This window comes from Haliotis cracherodii, unplaced genomic scaffold, assembly GCF_022045235.1.
Source record: "Haliotis cracherodii isolate W230 unplaced genomic scaffold, xgHalCrac1.p SCAF_18, whole genome shotgun sequence".
Lineage (NCBI taxonomy): Eukaryota > Metazoa > Mollusca > Gastropoda > Lepetellida > Haliotidae > Haliotis > Haliotis cracherodii.
The window spans coordinates 16,058,955-16,079,404 of NW_027266273.1; the positions used below are offsets into that span (position 1 = coordinate 16,058,955).

Sequence of the window (20,450 nt, forward strand, 5' to 3'; positions counted from 1 at the left end):
TTGCTTCTTGTGTGATCGCTCTTTCCTCTGAAGCAACAGTGGATATTCGTGTTACACAATGATTGAGTGTTCGGGAAGAAACTAGATTAGGCATACTTTGTAGGGATAGGTCACATTGATTTCAATCAACCTTGTCACAGTAGCTTGATAATGTCGACGTTGCGTAAATCACTTAACGGATTTTTTCTTTCAAATAATGCACTCAATCGTATCTCTGTCGTTGAGTGATGCTTAAACGTTGATATGCCGTATGCGCTCTGATAGCTTAAAGGTCGACACGTGGGTTAGCGGTGAAGGATTGGTGTGCGGACAATCGTTTACATTACTGCCAAACATTCATAACTTCTTTTCCCCATCTTCATCTTGGAGTCATTTTCCATAGAGCGACTTAACCATGAATTATTGATGTTCTTGTTTCCAACTTCAGTTTGGGTAGCCAATACACGCAGTAATTCATCTGATCACAACACTTTGTTGACCGAAACTGTAGTGTTGCTGCACGGACATGGTAGCCTAATAGTGTTATCACCCGCCGGTTATATGATCAAATCCTATTCACTCGATTGTGACCATTGATATGCGCCCCAAACCCTTGCGATTGTGGTTGTTATAATAGCAGTTGACGTGAGAATCCAGGCTCGCAATTGCCGTTTATCAAACTGACAAGTTGACCTTGCCCTTAGTCGGACGACACAATATCTCAGCCGACCCGATCTTTTCATTTTCACTTCTTCAGAAACAGGGTGCTACAATTAACATAAGCTTCTGTAGCGACCACACTGATTATTCTATCCAAAAAGCGGACATGGTTGTAAACTGTGTGACAATATTTGTAAATGTTGATTGCACAACATTGACATCAGGGGATTGAGCTTTCGATTGTACGAACGAGATAACTGCGCCGCTCTATTAAGATCCCTGCGCTTGGATTTCCAGTTCTTAAAGTGATTCTTAAATAAAGAGGTTGATGGTTACTACAGTCAATTTTGCACACACAATACCAGGAACACTTACATTTTTAGAAAAAGCATCACATAAATCCTGACCAGCACAAACTAATATCCAAATTAATGTTAGGAAACATCCAACTCACATGGCAACATCCTTGATATAGCGGCTGCATGGTTTGTCAAAGTAACCAGCTGGCAACGTTCCGTTAAGACCCGTGTTAAAATTTGCTTTAAGCAACCTTCACCTCTCGTAAGAGGCGACCAACGGGTTCATGCATGTCATCATATCCCATATGCGTAGATCGATGCTCATGATGTCAATCACTGGCTTGTCTGGTCAAGACTCGATTATTTACAGACCGTCGTCATAAACACATAGCTGGAATATTGTTGAGTGGGACATTAAAAAAGAAGAAGAAAGAAACCCAGCATATATTATAACAAGTCTACAATCTCAAGCTAGGCATGGCTCTGGTGGCGTGAGTACTATGTTGACTGGCACAATAACTGGAGGAAATAGTACGATCGATCTTGCTAAACCCACAAGCCCGGCTCCGGTGAAAAACGCTGGAATTCCAACGAAAGTGAGAGTGATACCGATTAAAATGTGCTATTGTGATCTCTCCGTCTGCGTTTGAAAGTGAGAGATTGGCTTGGATCGAATGACAAAACTCGTGAAATTATTTATGGAAAATTCAAATGTCACAGAATAAATAGTTTTTACTGTTATTACCAACACAAAAATTTCGAATTTGCTACAGCAATCCGTTCAACTATGATATAGATCCAGGATCTTAATACTCGGCGATTTAATTTTCAAATATTTTGCTTTGCTTCACGCGGCTAAGAAATAAAGATTTCACAACGCTTAAAGTACTGTAAGGTGTATATGAAGTCGATGTACTTGTTTCTGAAAGAGGATACTTCAAGGTGACATTGATAATATATAGAATTCACTCGGCTTTTTTAATATGGGAAATATCAACAGTTGCAAAATATAATATCGTTGTGACGTGAATATTCTATTAGCATCCTCATAAGAAAAACTTTGAGTTATGTAAGGAGAAGATGCATGAGTCTTACGTGCCCACTCACATCATTACGAAGGGCTTCATTTCTTTCACGTTACAATAAAATGCATGCTTGTAATTATGAGACCCAAAATTTCTGGACCGAAATGAAACTTAAATATTGCTTTTTAGAAAAGTCTAAGTCTTCAATCATTTTGTTTTTGTGTGACATAATCCGCCAACGACTTATGAGGATGTAACAACTAAAAGAGAGAGAACCCGTCTGTATTTGGTATTGGCAGTTCGCCGTCAAATTAACAACATCGTGCTTTTTCTTTGACACGCTCCTTCTCTTGTTGAGCTTTCTCTTTCACAAGACAAAAAAAGGAAAAATTGCCTTGTGTGACGTGAATATTTTCACCAAGGAATTAACATAAACTGCCTGGCAAAAGAAAGTATACGTCCTTGATTGATGATGGCTAAAATGAAACAAACAAGAGGTGGTTATTCCATAGTTTATGATGTGATGATGGATTGTATAGATGTGTTTGGACAATAAGTTGACTGTGTTTCAGCCCAGTAACGTTTCGCTAACATTGGTAATTATTTGGTCAAATCTAACTGTCCATACTTTCTTTTGCCTGGCAGTTTATATTCATGTTACATTCATATTGAAAAGGGAGCTGTGAGAATCAAGTTGGTCCTGCACATAAGTAATCAGGTACAAGTTTCATAACCTTTTCACAGTGCAATCCTGTCCGCTCAAAGTTTGCTCGATTGGATCATTTATACCGACAAAGATTTCACATGAATATCACAGAAAAGAGGAATGTGATTCAAAACACCACATGACGGTGCGAATCAATCTTAATTTTATACCTCGTAGCCATAGCGATATGATGTAATCTAATTTAATATGTTATGAGACAGTGTGCTAAAAGAAATTTATAGCTGAACAGCCAGACGATAATTGGAAGCTTAAATTAAAATCATATTCAAATGTAGTTTTTAAAACTATCATTACCTCACTCATGCATACATAACAGAAGCGTTTTATGTATAGATTCCTTGTATTTTATTTTATATGTTATTTATGTTTGTTTTTTTAATCGAATTTGGTTTTATATATAATCCTTGACATAAATTTGTCGATGAAACATGATCGATGCGTGAGTGGACTGTATACAGTGATTATGTTGTATTGCACGTGTAGATGAAATGGTTCAATAATGTGGTTGCTGAACTAATAGGCGAGAGAAAGTATAAAGCCATGCTTGATGAAGGTTACAAATAAAAACATTAACAAGAAATAGTTATTTGATGGTGATATATTTGAGACTGTAACGGTTTTCGACCTTAGTTTGCATTGTTTCGGCGACTGTTTTCACCCTTGTAGCGTTTTGATAACGTTTGTAAACGTTTGGTCAAATCCATGTATTTGTGTGTATTGCAGTATACTCTCTTTTGCACCTTATATTTATGTGTGCGTGTGTGTGTGTGTGTGTGTGTGTGTGTGTGCGTGTGTGTGTATATGTGTGTGTGTGTGTGTGTATCTTACAGCTAACACAAAGGGAAGCAACTTCATCGTGCAGCTTTTTCTTTTACTGAGACAAACTAGGCAATGTGATTTGACGTGCATATTTCTAATTTTGGTTTGGAACAGGTGGCGATGGTGTGGGTCTGCTCATTGAACATGGTATCTTTATCATGGTGTACGGATCAGTAAGCATTTGTCTTTCTTTCTCAGCTCCCTGGGAATGAGATGACCCCTGACTGTACAGGAGCTTCCGCTAAGTATATTTCAAAAGCCAATACAATGTTATGCTGTGTTATAGGAAACGTTCAAAACCATCAAAATGTCTTGATATACGGTATTTACATTCGACGTGCATCATCTTTCATCTCAAAGTCATTTCGACTTCCCGCTTACCCCAAAGAAAAGCCAGTTATATGTTACCTCTCTCTCTCTCTCTCTCTCTCTCTCTCTCTCTCTCTCTCTCTCTCTCTCTCTCTCTCCATATTGAGCTGTATTAAGATAACAATATGAATAATGTTTTCTTATAGCCATAACATATTCAGTCAAGGCACATGGTCTCCAAATATATACACATCCAACTTTGAGAGACATTAGTCTGTGTCGAGTAACCCACCCAACAAATTAGCCTTTCTGACTTATTCCACCCAACATTGAAAGACAATAGTGTTCCTTGGGTATTACACTCGACTTTAAAAGGCACTAGACCTTGTAGAGTATCACACCCAAATCTGAAAGACATGTTCCTGGAGTAGTACACCCGACTTTGACAGACATTAGCCCTTGTGGAATATTACACACAACTTTGAAAGACATTAACTCTCGTGGAATGTTACACCCAACTTTGACAGACATTAGCCCTTGTGGAATATTACACCCAACTTTGACAGACATTAGCCCTTGTGGAATATTACACCCAACTTTGAAAGACATTAACTTTTGTGGAATGTTACACCCAACTTTGAAAGACATTAACTTTTGTGGAATGTTACACCCAACTTTGAAAGACATTAAGTCTTGTGGAATGTTACACCCGACTTTGAAAGACATTAGTCCTTGTGGAGTATTACACCCAACTTTGAAAGACATTAACTCTTGTGGAATGTTACACCCAACTTTGAAAGACATTAACTCTTGTGGAATGTTACACCCGACTTTGAAAGACATTAGTCCTTGTGGAGTATTACACCCAACTTTGAAAGTCATTAACTCTTGTGGAGTATTGCACCCAAATTTGAAAGACATTAGTCTTTGTGGAGTACTTCACCCAACCTTGAAAGTCGTTAGTGTTCCTGGAGTATTACAGCCAACTTAGAATGATATTAGTCTGTGTGGACTATTCCACTAGTTGCCTGCTGATTCTTAGTCTCCTGAGTCGACTTCGTTACACCTTCATTGAAAGATCAATATGCCAGCACTGCAGTAGGGAGCTTCTGCCCGTGTATATTCAGGAAGACTATTCCCTACAGCTTAGTACGTTCATACTGAAATCCGGATGCAATTTCGGAAATGACCTTAATTATATTCAGGCGGAAGCACACCACAGAGCGGTATGACACTGACTATACGGATTGCCTTGGCCCATTCTGTTGATCATTACTATGATTATACACGTACAACTCTCATGATCTTGTGTTATTGTCACAATTTCAAATAGTTATCAACATAAGATAATATCTTCCTGATTTGCATAATAGATATTAAATAGTTGATACATCTTCTCAGTTCAGAAAACCCTGACGTGTTGCTATTTTCTTAAAATATGTGTTTGATATCAGAAGAAAATGTTTCACAAATTCACGTAACTTACATTTATACGTGTATGTAAGAAAATCTATACCATAGACCGACAACATGACCTTAAAGACTGAATAATGTAGATGTATAAGTTACCATTTGGTGGTACATGTTCGTACAGCCACCATTTCCCATGAAAGTATATATATATATACACAGATTTGAATACACTTTCCTTATATCATTTTGCAACTATGAGTTTCACGCACCCATGGTATTGCGTACGATCATCAGGCATAATGAAACATGGTTTTTAGTTTGACCCTTTCTTTTTTGCTCGGCTTGGGGGTGTTGAGGTCACCCTCTTCTGCAATTAGATCATACTTATACACACACACACACACACACACACACACACACACACACACACACACACACACACACACACACCTATGCACGTGCCCCAAGGGGAGAACAAGTCGCCAGGTGTTCGAGGAAGTGGTGCTCCGCTTCAGATTTATGATGTCAATCACTGGATTGTCTGGTCCAGATTCCGTTATATAGGTGGTATGTTGATGAGTGCGGCGTAAACAACAACCAAACAAACAAAATCACTGCTATTATGATCGTCCATTTATGTCAGCAGTGACACCCCTCAATATCGATATTTTAAGAAGTTAATGTCAAACCGTTATAGTGTGACAAGAGTCCTTATTATTACGACTTTCGGAACGCAATAACAATCGCCGTTAATGTTACAGCTATTGTAACTCCATAGCAATCGCCTTAAAAGTTTCGACTATCTAACACAGTGACAGTCGTCGTTATTGTTTCGGCTATTGTAACTCAATGACAATCGTCGTTATTGCTTCGGCTATCGTAAGTCATCGACAAGAATAATCATTGACAGTTAAAACAAATTGTGATTTTGAATACATACCCTCGGTTCCAATACAAATGTGTATTGCTGTCATTTGTATTTTACAGTTAAAAGTTAATATTTTCTAACAAAGGCAGCACCCGTTTATATAACATAAGGGGAAGACATCACTATGTCCGTGTGTTATTGTATGGAAAGCTATATACACATATACAGATGTGTAAATAGTCAGGCTGAGAAGCAATCCATCTAACAGCTGCCGTGTCTTCATTTAACAGCGGTATTGCAAAGTAACAAAGTGCAGCTGTATGTAAGTGTTCTAGTATTTAAATGTTGATGTCTTGAACCATAAACTTATCAAATATCTCCTATTTGTGTATTTGAATAGTTTGATTTTGGAAGTAATCGTCACGGTGGCAGCAACTACCCTTCTGTTCTTGCAAATGTCCTGTCCAGGGGGCATATCTCATGCCATGAGAGATAAGTAAGTAAGCATCTGTTCTTTAACTTCTGACTGATATACAAGTATGAACGCCCCAAGGCATTGATGGTTTTATTTTCTAAAAGCTTTTTTGAGGAGACATACTCACTTGTTTTTAGTACCGATGGAAGGGAATAGTATAATCTTACTACCACTATATTTTAATGTGTTCATGCAGCATTTATCCACTTTCAAGCCTCTACTAAAACGAGCAGATTACATTAAACATCTTGCTAACACATAACGGTATGCTTCGTTCCATAACACGCAATATAAGAGCACATTTAATCACAATACAGACACGGACGTACTGATACCACTTGACGTGCACCACCTTTAATGCTCAAGATTTTGTTTAAGTGTTGCCTCGCTGGTCTGCAGGCACAAGGGTTATGAGTCTACGTCAGCGACTGATGTGGAGGTAGTGGCTCCATGTGCCCAGAACCCTTCTTGACCTGAAGCAACTGATGTTTTCTGAATCTTGCACCCAGGCGTAGTAATGGCGCCACATTGGGGTCACTTACCTTAATTTCTTTGATTTGATGTGTGTTTGTCTGGAGGGGATATCTGCGTGAGGGACATCGTGTAGACAGACATTGTTAGCACAGTTGATTTAATTCAAACATGATCCTGTAGATTCAAGGGTCAGTGGCGAGTACCGAAGAATTCATTCATTCGTGTCTCGTTATAGCTTGAGAGGGAATAAAAAAAAATCACATTGAAACCATGCCTTCTTTATGATGCATGATTACATAGGAAAAGAAGACGATCTTGCAACAAAGTTAATGAACCCCTTCTGTCTGAGACACCTTAAACAAAGTTAGGCCTGATTTTGGAATCAATGTGAAGCTCAAAGACCAGTGGTTCTTCTGACGTACCGTTACTGCAAACACGATGGTTGATCTGGCCGACCTTTGTACTCTCCTTCTGTACAGATCTTCCTGTACATGACTCTCTGTGCAAATATACTAACGACGCTGATGACACGGTACCTTCAAGATTTCAGGTAATGAAACGCATTGTTTTCTTTGAAGTGCCTTTCCTGATGGGTGGAACGATTGGTAACACAGTAATGATAATGTATCTGTTGGTACTACGCCGTCTATACAATCAGGAGGTTTATCCGAGGGATTACAAACAGTAATAAACATTCATGTGACTGCACTCGATGGGAAAACATGGTCTGATGAAATGTCCTTTAATAAAAGTGGGTTACTTCTGTCATTAAAGGGTATTTGAAAGCATTGTGACCTTTTATAAAATCAAAAATTTCAATTACCTTTTTGCCCAGTGTATGTTTCGGCAAAAAACCGAAGGCGTTGACGTTTCATATTTATGTTTATTTCTTCCCTAGCCCCTTTCTCTATTTTCCGGGTCACTGGCAGCGTTGTTATGGTCATGTGTAGTCTTGTCACTGTATTAACAGACCGATACATGCTTTTCGGACGTCCTTGATTATTCAGAGAAACATATTCAGAGAAATAAATATTAAGACACAGTTACATGTGTACATTCGTATCACATGTCACATGCATTTTTTAACAGACACTACTGTGCCGCGCCACATATACAGATATGACCAGAGCATGTTACTGATGATGTCCTGTACTTCTTAATTATCTTTATTCATTATACATACTTATGAAGCTTGTTAATTACATGGACATGTCAAGGTTGTGATTATCAGACATATTGACGTTGATGTAGGCGCTAAGTATCGGAAATCAATAGTAGCCTTTATAAAGGCAGGGTTGGTGCACATCCGTAGTAATCAATTTGTGAATGTCTGCTGAATCACACTCTTCTTCTTGAGAGTATATAGGTTCTGTAGTCTGTACTGAATGAATATATATATATATATATATATATATATATATATATATATATATATATATATATATATATATATATATATATATTGTGATACATATGTACCATACTATATTAACTATAATTACACATCCATTTTACAGTAACGCTTTTATAGAGTCCGATTCTGATTTCTGCCGGCCTTCACAAACGTCGTCAAAGTGCAGCTGCAGATTGTAGAAAAAACATGATATCCTCATATTTGTCTACCTCAAAGTTATCAAACCCTTAAGGTATACCAACGTCATCGTATACCACTGCATTATGCAAAGTGTTCGAAAGGGCAAGACTGTGGGCAAATGTTGTGAAGCATAATAATTATAGCACAGAACATGTGTCGACTTCACAAGGATTCGAGGTAATTTAGAATCTGTAACATGGGAATATAAAAATGTGTAATTAAATTAATATTACTATACCTTATAACTAATTCATTAATATGACCACAAAGCGGTAATGATACTTGGTGTACACGGGGTGGGTTATGAGAGACAACCAGACTGCTACGATGAAAAGTTACAATCAATAATTGCTAAACGAACGTAACTAGTGTCTCGTTAAGATGAAGTTAAGTTTTAATACTGATATGGTACATAGAAAATGTATTTAGTTGAGAGGAATGAACCAAAACACGTTAGAGGGTTATTATTCCTGGCATGTATTTAAATGGTATTCAAAACAGTCGCTAGCTCTCATCACATTCTATTTCCTTGCCGTCAGAGAACGAAATCGTCAAATACGAAAAATATAGGCATGAACCGCATGGGGACGCATGTACCATACGTTTTACTTTGTTTTCACTCTAGCGTAACTACGGATTATCCAACACGAGAGCATTCTCCGATTTGACATTCCCCTTTGGTCGCATACTGCGTCCTAATTATTTTCTCTAGATATTTCTGGGGCGGTGGGGTAGCCTAGTGGTTAAAGCGTTCGATAGTTACGCCCCAGACCCAGGTTCGATTCCCGACATGGGGACAATGAGTGAAGCACATATCGGGTGCCCCCCCCCCGCCGTCTTGATATTACTTGAATATTTCTAAAAGCGGCGTAAAACCATACTCACACACTCACTCAAGATATTTCTCCGGATTCCGGAATTCTCTCTCTCTCATAACCATGATTAGGGTAGACAGCATCAATCCCACACGCGGGCTGTTTCTCGAAACACTCACAGCTTTAGCACATAACTAGGATGAAATGCCAGTAAACAGATCGATTCCTAAGCCACGAGTGCCTTTAACGATAGTGTATGTCTCCATACTACACTTCAGACTGTGAACAAAATGAAACCCGAAGAAGTTCTTATTGTTCTTGTCCATACACAATGTGTTCACACACAAGCTGTCACAACACTAACTCATGGGTCAGTGCACATACCACAACCAAATAAGTGAGCGAAAATAATCATGTATATCAGTTCGTTGGGAAAACGGATTGAGAACATAATCAACATGTAGTTATCACCATATTCCAAACTGAAACCAATTAGAATTCTAAATTGTGTTCGGAGGCAGTACACACATTGAATTCCAAAAGTGTACGCAATTGGCTAGAAAGCACGTGCAGTAAACAAACTTGTGAAAATTCCAACAACTGGTGACATTTGTTTGATATATCCTGAATAATTCGTTACTCGCGAAACATTGTCCGCCATTTTGAATTCCCTCAAAATGCATACTATATCATTATCGGTAAGGTGTGCAAAACCTTTGCTTGAATAGATACACCCCATGTATGTTTAAACAACAATATGTTTTGAAAGAACACGTGTACGAGAAAATGGACGTTGCGTCAGTGTCATAAACACACTTAATGATGAAATAATACCTATTTTCTTCACTTATTATTACTTTAGAGAGTAAAAATATCCATCATAAAACATCTTCCACACATTAGTCTCTCCTCATTATGATCGTGTATGCTGGACACAATATATTATTTCAAATACAGTTTAAGTGCCCTCGAGAAATGACATTGGTGTTTAGCAGGAAGACAAAAAATATTTGTGATAACATCAATATTCAGAGGAATTGGATTTGGGTGTCATTTAGATGAATAAGCCTCGTTACCTTTTTGAAAGTGTTTCACCTAATGTATTGAATAAAAAAATGAGTCAGCATGATATTAATTGGGGCTGTTGAGATTGCACGTCCTCATCCTGATTGTCCTCAGGAGACATAACGCCATGTTGCCAATTCTACTGCATTTGTTTTGCATTCACAGCGTGACATTTCCACATATGACATTCTGTCTGTTTGACATGCTTGTTAACTTTGCTGACAGGTTTCACTGTCCTGTCTGTTTGCCATGAAATTAAATAACACATAAAAACTTACTCTCCGCCACGAAAAACACATACTTTATCTTTAAAAAATATGTATGTTCTGATAGGACGTCCACGTTCAGTCTCTTGTGAAGGACAATCGCTGTAATACTATATTTTGGGATTTCACATTTTAATCTATAAATCAGTCGTCTCAGGACCGATACGTTTATAATGGATACATAATATATATATCAACGCCCTTAAAAACTAAATCGAAGAGCTTCGTGAACATGTGATGAGGTCGGGGGTAATTTGTAGCTCAACGAATACGCCCACCATTACCCATTTTGTTTTAAAGGAATAGGATCCACAGGTCCGCGGATCCTCGGTTTTGAAGCACAGTAGTCGTGCTCGAGGATTTCATTAAGTTCTAAATGTGAACGCTATTCCTTGATCTTCTCACTTTCCTCAAGCAGACATCGTGTGATATTACTACATGTATGCATAACAGTGTTTAATCAAACTCATGCATTTATTTCAGAGGCAACTCAAACAGCTGTCTGTCGGCTATCTCGTGGCTTCTGATCTCTTTTACAATAAGGACCTTTAGTTTCCTTTTACCAATCATATTGAACTTAAATCGATTACACTTGACACAACAATTCAGTTGAAAGCAAATATTCAAATGTTGTAGAGGTAATTACAAACCTTTTCGCACTGCAAACTTCGAGAACGTCGACTAAATGCTTTATAAGAGTGGTTGGTACAGATACGCAGCTGGGGTTCTCTGGACAATGACCTTGTTAGAAGAGACACCATGTGTGCAACTGGTCAAGTGCCAGCAGTCTAGTGGGTTCAGGAAGCTGGTCTGACCAAATTATCTGTTGTAAAACAGGAATGACAAGACAATGTGTAATGCATTTGGGAAACGTTGGGGTTCGTTTGTAAAGGCACACTAAATTTACGTTTCTGTTTGTTTTCAAGACACACATAGTTAGTTAGTGATAATGTGCTGGTCAAACTTGTGACAAACACAACTTTGATCGGCAGTTGCCAGATACTGAATATAACGCTACCGTCGTCACTGATAGCCTGAATGCAATGTTATCACAGTTTTAAGCAATCCGAGCCTGTTATCGGAACACGCATTCTGCGTTTAATGGTAACACGGCTATCATTTACTAGGTACGGAATTTGATGTTTTCACATCTTTGTATAGATTGCGTAAACGATCGAGCCATCACTGACAGTCACTGACTTCCAGTGCAGCTGAACCTTCAACGAGTTGTGAGTAGAACATTCTGTAATCTAATTATAAATAGATAAGTTTGTAATAATGCTAAGACTGGCAGTGCACCGCAATTATTGTTAATCAGTTTCACACTCCATAAGAACATATTGCAAAGTCTTCCCGTCATGTTATCAGAATCCAGAGAAATAGGGTACACTGGTGTCTGTAATTATTTATATTTAAAAAAAACTATAGCCAGCAGGACGACACATCGCATTGATCATGTTATGTTTAAAAAAATGAATAAAAAATAAGAAAGATTGAATCATTCCTTACGATATGGCATAAGGAAAACAGCTAAAGAAATGAGATTCTTTGACAAAAAAATCCATTGCCGACATATTACTGAATGCTGTCAGGAACGTATTAGATGCCTAAAAGCTCAAGGCTGAAATCATGTTCTGTTTTTGTTGAAGGTGACATGTCGAAGAGTTCATTTGCAGAAGTAACTTTTGCTGAACGAATATCGTAATTGTACAAAACTTTGTTATTAGCGCACGGAATCCTGTTAAGAGGTGGCAGAGACTCGAGACAAACTAGAGGGTCCTTTTCATGATTCCAAAAACGTCTCCCCTGATAACAGAAAACAATTTCAAAGATGGTTAATGAAGATGTTTTCAATTACCATCAAATAGTAATTTCCCTTCCACTGAATTACCAACCTGAACTAGAAATAAAGGAAACCAGTGAGACCGCCTCATCTGTTTCATATTTAGATCTATGTATAAAGATTCAGAATGACAAAACATTCTCCACATGTCTTTTTGACAAGAGGGATGACTTCAACTTTACAATAGTTAACTTGCCATTCATGTCATGCAATATTCCAGCAGCTCCAGCGATTGGTGTTTACATTTTACAACCTTTTAGATACAATCGAGCACGCTCTTTCTTCCGCGATTTCAAAGAGAGTCATACTACTTTTGCTCAGAATTTTTTTTTTATCAAGGTTAAAACATTCAAGAGCTCAGTAAAGCTTTCAAAACGTTTTATGGTAGACATGTAGAGTAATGACAAAATTATGTCCGATGCATTTCCCTTTATTGACTTGTACCATATGTTCCCGTGTTATTTTCAGGTGAACAACTGACTTGATATTGCACTGGTGTGGGAGGATAGGCTCACCTTTTCGCGAATATCTGGTATCATCACTTTTTGATAGTGATTCATAAACACGTGCTCCTGATAAAGTTGGAATCGATATTTCTCTTGAATATGAAAAGGGTTTTGTCGCTTTTATTGAATGGATGTTTCCGGTCCAGGGTGAGTCATGAGTCGAATCACAGTTTGTCCTAATATTGTTTCTATGTGTGTCAGCTCCATAACTGTACTCAAGGGTTTAACCAAAGTTCTAAATATCTATAAGACCAGCATCACTTCAGGTTTGAGAACTTTATTCAATTTCCTGTTCAGTCAATGCTTCAAGAAGTGTACTTTTCTCCAAAACTGAACCCCCCAAAAGCTGAATATTTTAAGATTAACCCCTAAGTATATACCATGGTGAAGAAACGTAAATAAGAGAGACGTTCCCTCCATTTATGATGAATTGTGAGCATGTTAAACCTGGTGGCAAATTTATGTTGTTATTTACCGGACAGTAGCCTAAGGTAGTCAATTTAGGTGTCTGTATATATATTGTAAATTTAAACGTCTTGCAAATATAATTTTGTTGTGACTCTTGAAATGCACCTTCAAACTTGGTAAGCATACGGAAAGAGGTACATGCCGCCGGTACTCTGTTAACCATGCAAATGATTCAAGGCTTTCAATTAAGTCATAAAAGACCTCCTAGACTCCAAGTACCCCATCAGTGTACAGGCTGTAAGCCTTGTCAAAGTTCTGGACTATACCAATACTCCCCAAGGCCCTAACTCGTGGTCAGAATAACGCAGGGACTAATTCGGACACATTAAAAGGGATATTACTTGCACTCGGGAACCAATCCGAACAAAATAAAACAGGTTCGTGAGACACTATGTACATATTATGAAGTAGACCTAGTCAAATACTGTGTCTCTGTTTCAACATAACCTTTAGCCGAGGACACTTAACACTTGAATACACGATAGCAGACACTCGTCCTGCCAACTGAAACTAATTGAATAGACGGGAATAGACGTGACATCATATTCTGATTGACATGATCGTGGGTGGTGGACAAGTGGTCTTCTTCCTTTGAGATAAAAATATATATCCTGTAAACAGTGGCTGACGATCACGACCGAGTTAGGTTCAACGCTAATTTGAATAGCATTTCAGAACGTATCAGTTGTTGCTGTTTAAAATTCACATACCGTTCAAAGTTCTGTTTAAAGTGAGTGAGGTTGGTTTAACCCCGCTTTGAAAAGAATATTCGAATCATCTCAGCTTATGAGCTTGATAAGGGGGAAAAGCCCGATGCAATGCAGGTCTTAGGGATTTACCTCTACTGCCAAGAGTATGGTGCTGACAAACCTAGGAACACTATCAGGGCGATTTGGGGATGGGAACCGACGAGGATAACTGTCTGGCACACTGGAGGGATGCAATTCTGCACTGTGAATTGAGGCCCCTTAGATGTCTAGGCCACCGACTGTTCAATGTACATGCACGAGTAAGTAATGAACGGAGAGAATAGGTTCACAGTACCCCATTCTAAATGACTTGCTGAAGGCACGTTATCGTGTCCTGATGACGTGGATTGTTGTCATAGCCAAAGAGCAAACTTTCAACAGGAGCCACAGAATTTTAGTAACGTAGCACACGAAGTAGTCGGATAATATTCTATTATTTTGATGTCTCGGGCAAAATTGTGGTGTCATTCTTTTCCCAACAGGTTAGTGTTAGGCGTCTGTGTTCAGAGAAACAAATCACATATTTACACTGTGCGTCGAAATTTCCAATGCTTATCAATACTATTCATTTCTGCGGCTTGAGTTTGAATCGTGAGAAATCACGTTCATCACAATCATGCAGTCTAGTCATTTTCACAAAGGTCAATGGTTTTTAGTCATTCACGGGTGTGCCTGTTCCAGACATATTTATTTACAGGCCTCCGCAAAGCTTGGATAAGTTGCCTGTTGTTTTATAAATAAATAAATGAATAAATGAATAAATACATATTGCCTGTAAATAATCGAGTCTGAACCAGACAACCCGGTGAGCAACGATAAACGCAATCAACCAGGTCACTGTCTGACCACCAGTTCTATTAAGTCTGGTTAAGTTATGTTGGTTGCTGGTGACCTATTCTAACCTGGATTTTCCACTTGGGTCAAGTCAATAGATCGAATAAGAAAAAGGTTTTAATACTGCTATCAGCAGAAAGGAAAAGTATCATTTACAAATCTGAAAGTGAGTATTTGCTTTAACAAAATAATATTTATATTTTGCACATGTTTCTTTGGTACATGTATGTGTTCTCCATGTGCAGGATTTCTTCAGATTTCATTTGCTTAAAACACATGAGAAATGTTTCAAAGTACCCAATAAATCTCACAATCCTGGTAATTTGATATTGGCGACGCGTGCTAAACCTGTCAGCAGAGCAATTTTGATATCTTCATATCTTTTATTACCCCATTCGTTTGCGTGTATATTGACATATGCCCTCGTTTTAGAACACGAATATTCTGTTAATCTTACAGCTATCATTTTGTTTTGCAACAGTTGTGATTTGCACGACGCGGCTTAAGAAAGTTGCTATTGGAAACGAAAACCCTATGCTATTAAAGAGTAAACGTTAGCCCGACACGACTGCGAAAACGTGTTATAGCATTTGTTGCAAACGGCTGCCGAGAATTGTATGATACCACACACACACACACACACACACAAACACACACACACACACACACACACACACACACACACACACACACACACACACACACACACCCTACTTGATAGAGAACCTTAAATACTGCTTGCTTTTGAAATACTTGGATTCGTACAATACAATCTGCGTTTAGCGTTTCTTGTGATTGTTGAATGGTTATATCACTTATATTAATAAAATCACGCCAGTGTGGAAAATACTATCACAAAAACAAGGACGCGGGTCATCTGAGAGATATTGAGGTGCCATAGATACACCAGTTCCTTCATAAAGAATCATTATTGTATTGAGATGTGGAGCTATTTCTCTCAAAAAATGCATTTTGTCTTCTTAATAAAATTCCATTAACAATATGTCTATGAATACACCATACACATTACTGAATAAACTGTAAATACACCACAATCCCAACTAGAATATGTTTCTTTTGTATTGAAACACTTTTATGTTTTTCATCACCCACAATAGAATGTGGCAATCTGACCCATTTCTATATAATTACTTTACGAATACCAGTGACGATATGTCACTTGGCTGCAACGACGCATTCGACTCTCTTCGCAATTCGAGCTATCTCACTGAGAGTCTGGCAGTCACAAAAAGTGTCATCAAAACACATCACCGATAAGGCTCTGAAACTTGTGAACTCCTCATGATAAATGTGTTACAAGTGAAACAGTGGGATAAGGGGATTGTACAAGCTGCACAGTCGTGTACAAGCTCAAACTTGGGTGTACAAGGCCATCCAGCTCGAAAATACTATATATCACGCTCTAGCAAATACATAATGTCAGGGGGCACGGGTGGCCCAGTCGTCTAAGGCGCCGCGATTCGCTGTGCAGAGTTGCGTCCCTTAGGCACACCAGAAACCTATGACTGTGGATTCGATTCCCGGTTCGCCCCGATTATGTTTCTAGGTTTGTCAGCACCATACCTGTGCTCGTGGGTTTCACCGAAGTGGTAAACGTCTGAGACCTGCATCACATCGGGCTTTCCTCCCACATTAAGCTGACACGCAGTGATATGACTGGAATACTATTAAAAGCGGCGTTAAACCCAACTCACTCACTCACTCATAATGTCAACGTTAGGGGATAACCACACTCGATATCCATTGGGTGTAAAAGGCAGACATGTTGTGAAAAGTTTATCATCAGATCACTGAGAATCAGTGATGACATCAGGTGTTCTAACACATGCAACTCACAACGTATGCAACTAGAACTGTCGAGACTTCTCTGTATGATTCTTTTTGTACAATGTTATCTAGTCTAAGATAAGTTATTTTTTACCATACTATTTCCTTCTCCTGATGCTGATTTCGTGTGGAATCGTGGTGGATAGAGACTTGCATGTTTATAATCTAGATTAGTTTTGGTGTCATAAATTACATATTTTCCACAGTCAGTGTGCAGGACCACATGTCAGCATCTGACCTATAAATCTTGTCATCAGACAAATCCTCTTAGATCCTACACTGCAGTCTTTAGACCTGTCACTAATGTTCACAACTTCAGTGAGTGACCGATTCAGTTTATTTGGTCACAGTTGTTTAAATCGCAATACATATAGTTTATTGAAGGCGGACGGCCCGTGACGCAGATCGTGATCCTTTACCACATTAGGGAAATCCCAAAGGTAAGCATGGATCTTGCACACTTAGGTTTATAATCTCTGCGAAAATGGGACTCGAACCTACGGCCAGTGGAACTTGAGCCGGTCTAGCGAAGCACAGTCCGATGAGGTACCATATGTGCCCTCGTCGTCGTATGGTCACACTTTTGGTTTCATTGACAGCAAACTAGAACCGTTCAGTTAAGTCGACAGATGTCATACTTAGAATATCCTTCGTTACATATCACATAAACCTGGCTACAACGTTCTCATAACGCAAAGGAGGGGTACGAGGGGCGTTCATTAAGTTTTGCTACTTTGGCATTTCTGTTTACACAAGCAATGCTAACTTGCGGCAGGTGTGGCACTAGTCATAACATCAGGTTGACACGTGTCATTACAAGTTCCAGACACAACAATAAGTTAGATATGATGTCTTCATTCACCTTAGGGTGGTGACAATCATGGATTCTCCCAAACATGAACAACGCGGTGTAATAACGTTCCTTACCAAGGTTGGGTGCAAAGCAAAAGAAATCCTTTGTGAATTAAGTGAATGTGGATTCGAACAGTTAAATCATCCACCCTACAGCCAAGACTTAGCCCCCATTGACTATTTCCTGTTCAAGCAAATGAAGTCTGCCCTCCGTGGAAGACGCTTCCAGGATGACGAGGACATAAAGGCTGCCACAGAGGCGTGGTTAGAGGGCCAATCTGCGGATTTCTATAAAAGTGGTATTACAAGTTTGAAGGACAAATGGTATAAGTTTATTGAGGTGAATGGATATTATATTAAAAATAAAAGTGCAAAATATATTCTGCGACTTGGTCTTATATTAAAGTTGCAAAACTTATTGAACGCCCTCGTATGTAGGTTATATGTGAATATGTGAGTATGGCTTGAAGCCGCTTTGGTCAGTATTTTGGTCATATCGCGGCGTGTCAACGAACACGAGGTAATGCAGACCTGAGACGTTTACCGCTTAAGTGAAATCCACGAGCACCGGTATGTTGCTGACAAACCTAGAAACATAGTCAGTACGAATCGGATTCAAAGCCAATATCATATATTTCTGGTACGCCTATATATATATATATACATACATACAGTACATTAAGTAAACCATTTAATACAAAGGCGATCGCGAATTACCGGTCATACGTTTGTAGGAAAAAACAGAGCTAGGTGATTCGCTGATCATATGGTATTCCTCCAAATGATCTGTGTCAGCCATCAAACGATTTCGGTAATCATGTCTCTGGATGAAAAGTTAAAACAAGCATAAAAGTAATGATATTGTGCCACGTGTGTGTGGAAATGAAGTCGGTTCGGCTTCCTGATCATGAAGGAAACGCTTAATAATACAGCCAACGAATTACGACCCTCTGTGTGAAGGCGATTTCTGAATTCAATCTATCAAAGTGTTTGCGAATTTTGTCATACGGTTGGTTGGTTGGTTTGTTGTTTAACGCTGCACTCAGCAATATTCCAGCTATATGACGGCGGTATGTAAATAATCGAGTCTGGACCAGTCAATCCAGTGAGTAATATCATGACCATCGATCCACGCAATTGGGATCGACCATAAATTCTCTCGATGTGAATCGATTCTAAATGCCACTTAAAGACTTGAATCCCAACACAGAACAATATGAGGCACAAAAACATAAACAAGAAAAAAAACAGCAAAAAATCTGTGTCTTTGCGCACTGTGAAAAAACCAGCACTGTATATCACAAACAATATCTGTTATTCGTTGTCCAGAAAGTCCACCTTCGGCCGATGCGATGTCGATGAGATTTCCCTATCAGTGTAATCAGTGGTCACAAGGCTTGACCACAAACACAGTATCGATCTCTAAGAGTGGATGTTGCAAACGGGCCTGCATATCTGAGTGGACATGCCAATTGCAGACCACCGATGGGCTTCATTTTGCCCACGACTTGAGTTTCTCATTTAGACCTTATCTCCCAAAGGAATACGTCAACGACACTACCCTTATTGACCTTAGGGTTTAATATGGGTTGTGAATATGCATTGTCTATTCCGTGGTGGCGTAACATGGGCTATAGAATACTTTGTAGTCTTAAATAGTGATTTAGGCTGATGTTGAGATTGCCTCATGGTAAAGGGCATGCGAATTGTTCTTGAGTCATTGCTATTTACATAATACACTTCATTTCAGAACACAGTGCCTTGCCGAATGTATATTTCATTTCGATGCCAAATGTGGGTGACAAGACCAGCTTGAAAACTGTATGACAATTTTGTTCAATGGAATAATGAGCATTATTGCATAGAAACAAATAGAAAACGGTTATGGTTTACTTTCTACTTTCGCTTTCGTAAGGGATGAAGATACTTTTCTCAGTTTTAAGGCTGCTGAGTTTGATTTTTTCCTGAGTGCCCAGGGACGAGACATTGTGTATTATTATAATGAGTTCAATATTGGATCAACTCAACACATCTTTTGTGCTAACTTTCTCTCATGAAATTAAACAAAGGAAAGTATTACATGTATTTCTGTAGATTGTCCTTGGAATTGCTCCTTTTTTACAGTGGACATAATCGGATTGTTAAGACTTACGAGATGGGTGAAAGGCCACCCATCAGGATGAATGTGAATAAAATCAAGCAAATCATCTTTTATGTCCACTATCTTATTCTGTAAGCGTTGGCGCTCAGGCAGACATACAACGTTCTATTATAAAGCCAGTTTTGTCAAAGTCGGATTCGTTGTTATTACCGGTTTCGATCTGATGGGATTCTGACGAAAGGAAATACTACCTATACTTATTGTTAACATACAGTTTGTGTCTCTGAAATGAAACTGTTTGGTTAAACGTACTTCAATTTCATCGTTACACCAGAAAAAAGTCTCGACATGATGGACTTGCATGAGGAAGATAGTAAAATATGTTTTTTCATCAGATCCAAATACATCAGTGACTATGTAACGGTCAGCTACTATTTCGTGATCAGAGATACCGTCGTCGT

At 38.7% G+C, this 20,450-nt stretch overlaps 1 protein-coding gene across 3 annotated transcripts in view; it reads left to right on the plus strand.

Annotated features, from left to right (window-relative positions):
* The window catches only part of LOC139465311 (sex peptide receptor-related protein 2-like), a 197,466-nt gene that overhangs the window by 100,617 nt on the left and 76,399 nt on the right, over positions 1-20,450 (plus strand). The gene's annotated exons all lie outside the window — the stretch shown is intronic.